At 38.2% G+C, this 12375-nt stretch overlaps 1 protein-coding gene across 1 annotated transcript in view; it reads left to right on the top strand.

The window, feature by feature from the left end:
• Positions 1-608: 608 nt before the first annotated feature.
• LOC126416702 (cytochrome c oxidase subunit 6C) overlaps positions 609-12375 on the top strand; it is a 94010-nt gene continuing 82243 nt past the window's right edge. The window contains exon 1 of the mRNA XM_050084509.1: positions 609-634. The gene's annotated coding sequence lies outside the window, so the exon portion shown is untranslated. The remainder of the gene's footprint in view (positions 635-12375) is intronic.

The following is a 12375-nucleotide window of genomic DNA, read 5'->3' as shown; positions in this document are numbered from 1 at the left end:
TAAGCCCACTAAGGCTACGTAAAGTAGGCATTTGCCTTCCATCATGCTCATTTTCCTTTCACTCTCTTCCTCTGGGTTCCCTTTCTCTCTTCATATAATGTTGTTCATTTTCAATTTTGGACCTAATGATTTCGTGGTTTTGGACCATATTTATTGTATTTTTCAAACTTATTGCCTCAGTAAATAAAAATAATATAAATGGCTTTGGTCGACTCATACCTTGTCAGAAACGACCCTCATGCCATAAAAAAAGTATCACAGCGGCTTAACTTCAGAATTTTGCAGCCGTAAAGGTTTTGCCCTTTAGACTCACTTGTCAGACACAATCTAGTGTTGAATGAGAGATCATAAAATTCTTTTTCTACGGATTCTTAGATTCACGACGCAGAGGAAAATTTGTTTCAATTTTTAATTTGCCCGATGTTGCACTATTATTTCTAATAAAAAGCAAATAACAACAGATATCATAGTGAGTTCAATAATAGAGAAATCACAGAAAATGCAGTAATAATGTCACTTGCATAATATTGGATTCCATGTAACACGAATCGTGTGCTCGTATTGCGATTTTTGTATGAGCCTCGCTGTAGACTCTGATAGCAATATGGATGACGAAATACACAACCCATTCAAGGTAATTGAATGTAATAAATTAGTGCCCATGAATAGGTTGTAGAAAAATAGTTAACGTTGACTACTCTGGGAAAACCAGTTACACTACTTTTTTAATGTGGAAATGGTGGGTGTTTCTTGATATTTTTTCTTTGAGCTAGTTACTGTTCATTCGATATTCGTGACAGTTTTCCTTTTGTGTTCAAGTAACGATTTTCTCACAATTCGAAAGATGTAGTATAGTTTAAGAGATTGAAATCAATTTTGTAGTGTGATTATCTTCAGAATGAATGAATTACATAGGGCCTATCTGAGTTTCCCGAAAAATGTTTCTGTGTCAAATAAGTCAATTTTCTCTTAAAACGTTTGAGTTGATCTGCATTATCTTTCACTTTTCGTCCATCATTGCCTGCGTAAGCGACTGGAATTCTGCACAGCGTACTTCTTGTTTGCAGACTTTACATTTTTCAGTATCCACAATTTGTTACAGAAAGCAGATTTGTAAATCTACCCTGGAGAATATAAAAGTATGAAATACTAAGTCCCGTTGCTTTTGGTCTAACATAGCACAGTGGACTGATGGTACCGGTAGTGGAGCAGTCCGAAGTTGAAGGGTTTCTTTTCGGTTCCAAGGAAGGGACAAGGTTTATTCGAAATGCTCTAGAATAATAAATTTCTTTGTTTTTTCGCATTTACTTCGCCTTTAAATGTATACGACTGCCAGAAGAAACATCATTTTATACCGGCTCACTTTGCCACTCTGACTTACAAGAGAGTCTTGTGCATCAGAATTTTTTTTTGAGTCATCTATCTATTGACCATTTTGATGCGGCCCGCCACAAATTGCTCTATATGCGAACCTCTAAATCTCAGAGTAGCATTTGCAAAGTACGTCCTCAGTTATCAGGAACTTTGTACCATTCTCACCATTGCGAATCAATAATTGCGCCTTAATCGCAGTCGAACGTGATTTTCTGTAAGGACGGCGGAATTATAAACTACAGTAATAGAGTACGTCTGTTGGTCCAACTAATATTTTTACAATACATACAGTGGGGACCAGAGAACACATTGCGTAAATCGAGTTTGGTTCTTCTTCCACGCATGCCAATTGCAGCTTCTGCAAGGAACAGCAATTGCACTAGGGCCTGTATAAGATGTTTCACTATTCCTATTACAGGCTTCTAGCATTTGCAGAGGGAATTAGTAGATAAAGTTTTGATAATTAATCTTGTCTTCCGATACTTAACGGAGCAATATGTAAGGGCTGATGAATATTTTTAGAATGCTCATTTGCAGTTAGTAATGATTCTTGAAGCTTTATAAATAGGGTTTTGTGACGCTCTCTGCTGAGTCAAACAAACTCGAAGGGTCCAGGAGAGAATGAGCTACGATAATTCCAGTTATACAGATTTTGCAGGAAATTCGTATTTCTATGTAAATCGTTCCTTGATCTTATAATTCTCTAAGATTTACAATTATTTTGAAAAATTATGAATCTTAATAATATTAGGGGGATTCCATTGTCACGGGTGGGACAGTTGCACTACGCTTTTCAACAGTCAGATGCTGGTATAACATGAAGTATAAATAGAAATAAAGTAAAAATTGACTGGTTGCCTTACAAATAATTGTTTTACCTTCCCTTTAAATCTGAATGTCAGAAGTTTACATATTGAGCTGTTATTCATCTTTAAAACTTTGTCACGGGTGGGACAGCAAATAGACATAGCATTGAATAACCACCAACATTTTAGAAGAATTCTGTGATTTATGCACTTATTTTCTTTTGAAAATATTGAATTCACATCAATAAAACAATTCTCTACATGACATAATATCAATAAATATTAGATTAGTAATTCTTACTTACAATAATTGCAATCAAAGACTGTCACGGGTGGGACAAGGAATTGTCACGGGTGGGACTCATGTGAAGTACAATCTTTTTTTTTTTTTTTATTTAAACTGATTTTATTATGTCAGTTAGCTATGAATCAGTAGGTAACATATACTTAGAGGACACTTTAAGTTTTAATAACTTTGTAGAACATTTTTGTTGCTTATAAGTAATATAAATTTTGGTATGGTATTAGTTTGCAGTCCTGAGTACTTAATTATTTCACTTGAAGAATGTACCACTTTGAAAAAATACACTTGGCCTCTCACCCACTTTCGAAAATGTCTAAATTGCCAGGAAACTCATAATATAAGGTGCCCCTAACATGTTTGACATTTAGATTCGGGAGAATAGCAAGAACTTGTTTAAACTCTATGTAGGATACATCCTCCTCGTCAGCTTTAAATACCTTTGCTGAGTCCCCAACAGATCACATACACATAATCTGTATTTCCCCATTGTCTTCTACACTTCTCTGTGCAATTGCAGCATATCTGTATGTAGTGGATTTCTTTCTTGCAGTTTGGAACTCAACTAAAATAAATGTTCCTGGCATGATTTGTTCCACAGCTGGTTCTGAACCTGTAACTTCTTGGGAATTGGATGTCAACAGGACATCAGGATATGATTCCTCATCACTCATCTCAGAATCTGTGTAGATTAGTGAATATATGTTGGGTGAAAGTGGGAAAACCTCCACTTTCTCTAAATCTGATTTTAGGAAAGTTCTACCACATACTAGGTTACAGGTATTGTAACCGTTAAAGTAATGCTTGCTGCGAATATCTTTTATTTTTTTAACAGCTTTCCAGCGGCCATCCAGAAGGTCTCTGTTTTCATCAATATGATCTTTTGTCAGAAGAAGAAAGTTTATTCCAGAAGCAGATGATTTGGCACAGTCTAAAAACTCTTGTGCATTGCTGATGATGACTTTTCTTTGCTTAACTTTATTCCAAACAGCCCTTTTTGTTACAGCTCCAATGCCATCCACTGCACCTTTCCCATGTGATCTTGCAAAGAAAAACCATTCTCCAGACACTCCAAAGCCTTGCATCATGTAGCAGAGGTTAGAAATGGTGAATTTGTTCTTAAATTGACCTGCGCAACCATCGGAGAAAATTTGTATCGAGGTCAAATTGGGAAGCTCTTGTTTCAGCTTATTTATTATACTCTTCAAACATGAATAAACTGAGTACTTGTCGTGGCACAGTTCATCGCTCACAATTGCAAATGACTGTAGCCCTTTTTTCATCCAAACACAAATAGTGACCACTGTAATCTGTGTATGACTCCAGTGGGCACTTTGTATCTCATCTTGTGCTAGTGCTACATAGTTTTCTGCAAAATCTATTTGCAATACCACTTCATCATCACTAACTGATGCTTTCACAGTCTTGAAAGCTCCAGATTGCATCCTTTTGACAAAGAAGTGCTCTTTGAATGTTTTTAGTTGAGACTGAAGTTCAGAGAGAGCTTCACAAAGTGTTCCACTGGTAGTAGTCTGTTTAGGGTGACACTCATGTTCAGTCCATTTTCTCCAAGATATTATGTCACACAAATCAAACTTTCCATCTATTAATGTGTGTAAATTCATGATGCATTTCTTGCATTGACTTGTCATGCATATTTCACTTTCTACATCACAGCAAACAAGATTCATAAGGTGAGTGTGAGTAGCAGGGAAACTAGCTATTTCTTTGTGAATGGCTTCAATGATGAAGTTGAAGTTAGCATGATATCTGCACACACATACATTGTGAGGCATTTGAGACGTTAGAACAACATTTTTAGGCCGCAACTCGTAGAATTTTGAAATCTTGATATCAATATCTGGATTGTCTTGCTTAAAAAGAAAAAATGCTTCCTTAACTGTCATATTCATGTGACGTTTCTGCAAGCTAACTCTTTTCCCAGTTTCAAGGTCTACAATAGACTTTACATCCTTTATGCCAGATGTCTGCCTGCTGATTTCATCATTTGTGAAAAAATTTTGTATTTTGAGCAGATTATCACCTGTAAGTTTTCGAGATGTCTTCTTCACTACTGGGAAAATCTGCTTTACTACCTTTTTAGGTAAGCTTTCACTTACAAGCTTTTTTATTACTGCTGATTTTTTGAGGGGCTTGAAGGAAGCAACTTCTTTACCCGAGAAACAGCTTTGCCAAGGGACTGAGGACATTTATATGATCCTAACTGGGAAATACAGGTCTCAGACTGATCTTCAATTAATACGAATTTTAGTTTAAGTCTGTACTTCCTTTTTCTTTCAGCTTCCCTCTTTCGATATTCCAATAAAGATTTTTCACTGGAGGATACCTTCATCTTCATATTTTCCCTTCTTCTTTTATCCCGCTCTCTTTCTTTTTTTTTTATGGACATTGTACTTGCTGGTATCTTTCTTCAGTTTTTCTCGAAGTTTTCTCATATGCTCTGCTGATCTTGTTTTCCCCATTTTCTGAATAAACAGTAAGTTTTTATTTAGTGTAAACCATCAAAGCACTTGTTATATCAACCAATTTAACTTAACAATAACAAGAAGTGTTAAATGGTTTAGATTTGACTAACATCCAAAAATCTGTCACGGGTGGGACACAATTTCTTTTAACATTTATAGATGATCATTTACAACTTAGAAGGTGCCTTATGGCTCATTGGATGTTTTTATTTGTTTTTCTTACTTCTAACCTAAAATATATAGAATTACTATAATTGCTGAGTTAGAAGGTAAACTTTTTCATGTTTTTTGTCACGGGTGGGACACTAAATACATAGTAACTTTTGTGAATTAGCTGCATCCTTAATAACTTACCTTTCTTTAAAAACTGAAGTTTGTCAGGAAGATAAGATTCTGCTCTTGAAATTAAACAATTAAAACATCAACAATTGCTGCAACCCAAATTTAAACAGCTGCCAACACAAAAAGCAAACCTTTTGTTTTCCATCCTCATCTGTAGAATTGCCAACTTTGTTTAACTATATTTCCTCAGCTAATTATGTAATTTTTATAATTTTTTCAGGACAGTAAAATTCAACTTTTGTAGATTCGAAAAACTATAACATTGTTAAATTTGGCATTTTTTCAAAAAATAAGCCTCAGGCTCAGTTTGGCATGGAATGACCCAATAATCTGTAAATATACAACAATATTATTGCTTATTTATTGCAACTTTCGATGCTGCAAGTTAAGATGGTGAGCAAGAGTTAGCTCTCAGTGAAAGAGGGGGCTGAGTCCTGGAATTAAAAGTACGATAAACATAGCTCTTTTCCATTATGCAATAGGAACACTGTCATAATATGCTGGGTGTTCAAAAAGTCTCTCCACAGTGCCGTATGATTAATTGCTGCGTGTTCCGTATGCCACAGTGAATATACTGAAATGAAACTCAGTGAAATACAAGTTATTAATTATTGAATATTCATTTTTACCTACAAATTTTCACATTAAATGTTGAAAGTGTTCCCCCTGATGTTGAATACACAATTCAATTCGTTTAAACATGTTTCCAAACACAAGCTGTAACATTCCTTCTGTAACAGAAGCAGTGAAAGTGGATGTTGCAGTTTCCAATTCATCAATGGATTTTGGACCTTTTTTACAGACAGTTGCTTTGGTCGCACCCCAGAAGAAAAAGTCAGTTGGTGTTAGGTCAGGCGATCGTGGAGGCCAAAGTCCCTGTGAAATAATGCTATCACCAAAAACATAAGCAAGCAGTGACATTGAAACGCGAGCTGTATGCGCGGTTGCACCATCTTGTTGAAAGTAACCGTTCAGTATTTCACTTAATACAAGTTCTCCTATGAAAGGGTACAGAATGTCACTGCAGTATCGTTGCGCGTTTATTGTTTCTTTGAAAAACCCAGGCAGGCGAACAATCATACGGCACTCCCGGCTAATAATTATACGCCACTGTGGAGAACACCCCGTACGTTCGCTTCTTACCCACAAATTTTTTACAAAATCTGTAGAGCCTGAGATTTCTAATGAGTGATGTGTAGTAGACCTACAAATATAAAGCAGACCGTTTTAGAATTTGAAGCTATATCATGGTAAAAACTGTAGAAGTTCCCAGTCTTAGAATCCCCAGGCAAATCAGTCACTAGATTCTTCAGCTGAATGACCTAATTTCAGAACAGCCAACTCTAATGCTGTGTTATAACTTGATTTTAACTTGATAAGCCTTAGGCGAGTTTTCTATCTGGACACAGAGAAAAGGGACAGTTCTCCTTGTACAAGGCCTTTGGGAATGTTGTCCATTGGCTAAAAGTTTTCAATCTACCTTCAACATCATTAAATTGGGAAGCGATCTTTGAGTTTCCTTTGCTACCAGAGGTGATATGCAAATGAACTATTTTCTGAACTCATTTGTATTATAATTTTCCCTTGTGCCATTCTTATGCACTTAATGACATCTGGCTAAGCAATCCCGGCCTCTGTTAAATAATGGGATTGGGTGAGGTTGCATGCCTCATAGAAAGTGGTGGTAATGCAGGTAAATTATTAACATGAATTTAACCCCACCAAAATTTGTGACTTGGTTTTAGAATAGGGATAGTGTTTCAACATATGTGTAGTCTGAAATATGGGGAAAGATTATGAGATTTAATCCATTTAACAATTAAATATACTAAAAATTTGAATTAACATAGTGATACCTCTTGAGGGATATCTTAATAAAGGGAAAGGAGTATGTCACCAATTTGTAACTATGAAACCTAACGATGCAGGGATGGCTCTTCCCCTAACTGAATGAGAGCACAAGATTCGAGGTCACGTACTTTACATCTTATCTAATCACAGAAATAATGCGAGAATTTGCTGCTATGCTCAATTGGTCAATGACCACCCGTTTCATTTCTACGTACTGCAAGGCTGATCGTGCTACGGCCGGAGCAGCGTATATTATGTACTATGCTCTTGTGCTCCACAATAGGGTCCCCAGCTGACTGTACTTGTCGTGTTGTTATGCCGATCAGGTGTGATGTCTCTGCAACTACAGCGATGCACCTATGCCACACAATTCTGCGAAATTATCAGAGTTTTGGATAAGATACACAGCTACTCCGTAATTACTCTGTATCATCCAGGAGAGCACTGCGTCCTTATTAGACAGATACTGAAACCCAAGTGTCCTTTCTACCAAAAACCTAGTGCAGTGTACCTCTCCACTGGTGTGGCTGTCCAATTGCAATATTTTAACAAATGTTTCACCAATAAGCGTCCAAATGGACTCTTTGTACTCGTCTGTCTCACACTCATAAATATGGAGTAGGGGATTCACAGAGATACATTCCTTGCTGGTAATGTTTCTCGCAACACTTTTGGGAGCCCATGGTGACGCGGATGAGGGGGAAACGGCGTCTCCCTGCATTATTCACCTTGGGGAGACATTCTGCTTGCCTCGCAGTGTTCTGCTGGAAAAGCTGGTTGGCTGTCGGGCGCCATCAAAGCCCTGCCGCTGGAGACAACCCTGGCAGTGCTGGAGGTTGTAAAATTTGACCTATGGGCTAACATGCTACTTGCTTCCCGCCACCAGCACTCTGAGAACAATCTCGTACAGAACTCTATCTGCAAAAATTATGTACGCTTAATGCAATGCAGCACATTTTCATTGCTCATCCCTTAGACATCATAGCGTGATGAACCGCCAATTTGTTCACATCCAAGCTACTACTTGTCATTACTGCTCTAATTAATTAAAAAAATGTAAAGTGACAATTGATGTGTGTGTTGAATTCTCAGTGCATAACCCATGTAGGTTGCCACCTTGCATAGGCCCCTCCATAACAATAGAAATTTGTACCACTCTATACACACCTCAGAGTGCAGCCCCAATAAAATTCTGTGTAAGTAGATTACATACGTTGTGATTCGTGCAAATGTGAATAATAAATCAAAGAGAAAAGATTGGGTGCCAATCCACGTAGTGTTACGAGTATGTACAGATTTAGATGAAATGCAAACAGATAATGTACTACAGTAAATATATTAATGGTCATTATGAGATCCGTAGGCTATATAATAAAAGTGCAGCCTAGGGCTCATCTCTCTTGCCTTTGAGGGCGACACGTTGTCTGGCAAGATGTATAAACATATTGACATTAATTCATTTATCATGAAATACTGTATTTCACGTGAGAGAATTCTGGAAATAACTAATGGTGACACAATAAAGAATGTAACATCCTCCAAGACTGCATTTTAACGAGGAAACCTTAAGAATTAATGTTTGAGATAAATGACAAATCCTAAGTTTAATGAAACAAACACAGAATATATCAAGGGACACGAAAGATTTATGTCATGTTGTATGTAAATATTTCAAAATCCATAAATGTAATTGACTGTGCTAGAACATGTAGCTACATCCCCAAATTTATGATACAGATATAGGCATAAATTAGGATAAACTAGACATGAGCAATCAAGCAAATGTCTGTAATGTCTAATCAATAAGTTAAGTTTTGGACACCAATGAAACCGATGTAAGTCAAGTTTTGGTGAATCAACAGTAACAAAAATGTGATATTGATTAAGAGACACACTTGTTGTACCTCCTTTAGGATTGTGGTGAACACAAATATTTCCTAACAATTCAAGTAAGATAAGGACTGCCCATGAGAAGTCTCAACACTCACTTGCAGTGTCACACTCGTTAAGTTGTATGTGGTGCTTCAAGGTATTGACAGGGTGGGAGGAGGACGTGGCAGGAGGGAGGAGGCATGAAGTTGTGTAGTGGGTCCCTCTGTTGCTGCTTTGATCGCTGTTGTAGTGTGTGTAGGCTGTGGGCCCATACCAGAGTTTTGTTGCTGTGATTAGGAGAGTGGCGGCAACTTGTGCCACTGTGTGGTGTGCGTACTGTAAGACCTTTGGTACACACACCATCAGATTATTCGACTTGTCGCTCTAACAAAGTAGGCGAGTGTCAGCAATATGTCTCGTGGTCTTATCGTGGCGTGTTTATCTTCTGCCGTTAGGTCAGACGATAGAAATGCCACTTGCACACTTAGAGTAGCAGATTGACGATGACCAACTTTAAACAGAACTTGATTAATTTTCTCACACATTTATTAAAATAATAAAAAGCATAGACATTACTTAACTTGATTCAGGATACTGTTTACAACTGACAATCTGAAGTTCCTTTGGTCTTGGTACGTTAATCTTATTCTCACATATCTCTGATACTTGACAAAGTGTCTATACATTTATCTTCATGGCTATGTACAGGAATATGATAATCTTCTTAGGTGCAGACTGAAACTTGACTATGGACTGGTACAGACTAATGTAGACTGACTAATCGGAGGTCTGTACACTCGTTATAATACCTCGCGCGTTCAGGTATCACTGAGTGAGTGTGAACCGCTAGGAGAAAAGGTTCTACGTTAGCAGCAACCTCATTGGCTGCGTTACATATTAATACGCAGATCGGCGCAATCAGAATTTGGTCCGTCTCTAAGGCAGCGCCATCTTGTAGTGCGGAGACAGACGAGCGCTGCGCCTGCGCTGTTGTGCTTAGCGGGGCGCGCTCTAGTGGGAAAGTTGTGTATGCGCTGACTACGCGGAGCTATGTACACAACACACTGGCATCGCCTCTGACATGGCTGCGCACTACCGCCTTAATGATGATGTCACAGTGGCATATCTGCAAGACATCTGTGGCAGCTTGGCCAATGTTGTAGGCAGTGCTAATGCAATGGTGTGCCCTGCCTGTCCGCAAGTCTGGAGAGTCCTCTGCCCAAGTGTAGACCGCCCGTGGTGTTCTGTGACGCAGTAAAAGGGCTCCCTAGAGTGCGGCCAGCGGCCAGGAAGTGGGTCACTGGCCCACGGCAAGCCTGTAGGGGGCACGCCAAACGGCGGTGATTGGGGGGGGGGGGGGGGGAGAGCTGTACGGCGTTTTTGCAACACTGGCTGGCCGTCCGTGTCTGCCACATTCTCAATGACAATGAAAGAGACAGATGTCCAGGCGGCAGCTGAACTCGACTTTCTCACAAGTGCTTAGCACCGGGATTTCAATTGGAACAAATTCTGGCCACTGGAAGTTACATCAAAATTCGTAGCGTCACAGATATGTCTGCCGAAAACACTTACTCCAAGGATACAATGATACATATAAAGAAGACTACATGGAGATAGAAATGAATTTCGTTCAAAATCCAACTGTGGCCGTTGTTTCAATTGATGATGGAATATCCAGAGTCAAGCTGAAGTGGTAAGTCCAGAAAAAGACAGCTATGGTAGACAATCTGTGGTATCTAAAAAGCTAAGAACAATGCCACATGAAATAGGAGAGCATTGTAACTGCAAGAAGAATTGTACTGATTTGCTAACTGATACAGAGAAGTCTACATTAATATCTAATTTCAATTTGCTGGAGGACTGGAATGAGCAAAGCTTTCACCTGATAGGACTGATTTCTGTTGACAATGTGCAATGCCAAATCACTCGGAGAGATGAGACAGTAGCTACTACGCGTGATTACACATTTCATTATAAGATCAAAATAATGAGATACAATACGGTGACAGAATTGTCTGTTTGTCAGAAGGCACTATATATCACTGCGTGGTATTGAAAAGAAAAGATTAGAAGCTATCAGGTATTCCTTAAAAAATGAAGTCATGGCACCGGTTCATAAACGAGAGAAACATAGAAACTTTCGCAGGCGATTGACTTTATGCATTGAAGCAAATGGGGATAATTTTGAACAATTTCTTCGTGGCTAATTTCATTAATTAAGCACCCCAAATTGTGAGAGGCAAGGGGACTCTCACTAATGAAGCACCCCATGGAAACATCATTCTACTACGTCCATGTAGTCGTTACTGGGTAACGCTAACAGTAGGTTACAGTACATTTTGAACAAAAATAGATTAATTTGGTATAACGAACGAATGAATGGGCGCATATTTTTTATTGGTTTCATGCGTCGTTCTAGGATAATTCTAAATAAATCAAAGTTCTCCCCCAATTTTACTTTTTTCTCGATTTCAGTGCCATCTGTCAATGGTTTAAAAAATGTTTCAGACAAAACTTGATTACTCTTTTGGAGAATCCGAATCTGCAATAAAAATGGGTGTTTCCATTTAAGATTTAAAAGTTGCCCTCCGCCCCATCCAAGGGGGCGGGGGCTGGAGGTCACATGTAGCATCATTTGATGTCCCCCTTTTAGCTTAGGAACTTGTCTTACCCGATTTTTTACCCGATGTATAGTTTTCGAGATAATCTCATCCGAAACTTCAGATGGACCACCCTGTATATCTTATATATAGTGCTATCCACTAGTGGTACAGTCAATACATATCTTAACGTACTGCCGGCTAAAAATACATCTAAATCTATTACACGTAATAACTGATACCCATGGTCTTCAGTGAGTTCGATAGGAAACTTTTTTTCTCTTAATTCATTGTTAATTGGCCCCAAAAACGTTACCATTTGAATAGGATTCATTAAGTGCAGTTCTAATAATCCTTTATGTGCATTTACAATTGCCGATATCAACAGATCATATCCTCTTTCTAACTCATTAAACATCGTCGTTAGCTGTACTAATTGTTCCGTGATTGTTACTGAAATCAATGCTAACTGTATCCTCTTATCTGTACTATTTTCAAACTCCTCTATGTGGTTGATCAACTTATGTATTCCATTTTCTATATTTCCTCTGTTTTAGTTACCGCATTTATTGCCTGATTGAACCCCATTAACGATGCCCTTACGATCGTTACTTGTTCCGTTGATAGCCTTAGCTGCTGTTCTTCCAGAACATCTATCTTGACTTTAAAAAATGATTCGTTTTCTTCATCTAATTTGCCGAATAACACTAGTCGCTTCCTCTATAAAATTCAAAATCCCTCGT

This window comes from Schistocerca serialis, chromosome 8 (genome assembly GCF_023864345.2).
Source record: "Schistocerca serialis cubense isolate TAMUIC-IGC-003099 chromosome 8, iqSchSeri2.2, whole genome shotgun sequence".
Taxonomy (NCBI): Eukaryota; Metazoa; Arthropoda; class Insecta; order Orthoptera; family Acrididae; genus Schistocerca; species Schistocerca serialis.
The sequence above is the reverse complement of the archived record's forward strand: the minus strand, read 5'-3'. Positions and strand labels throughout refer to the sequence as shown.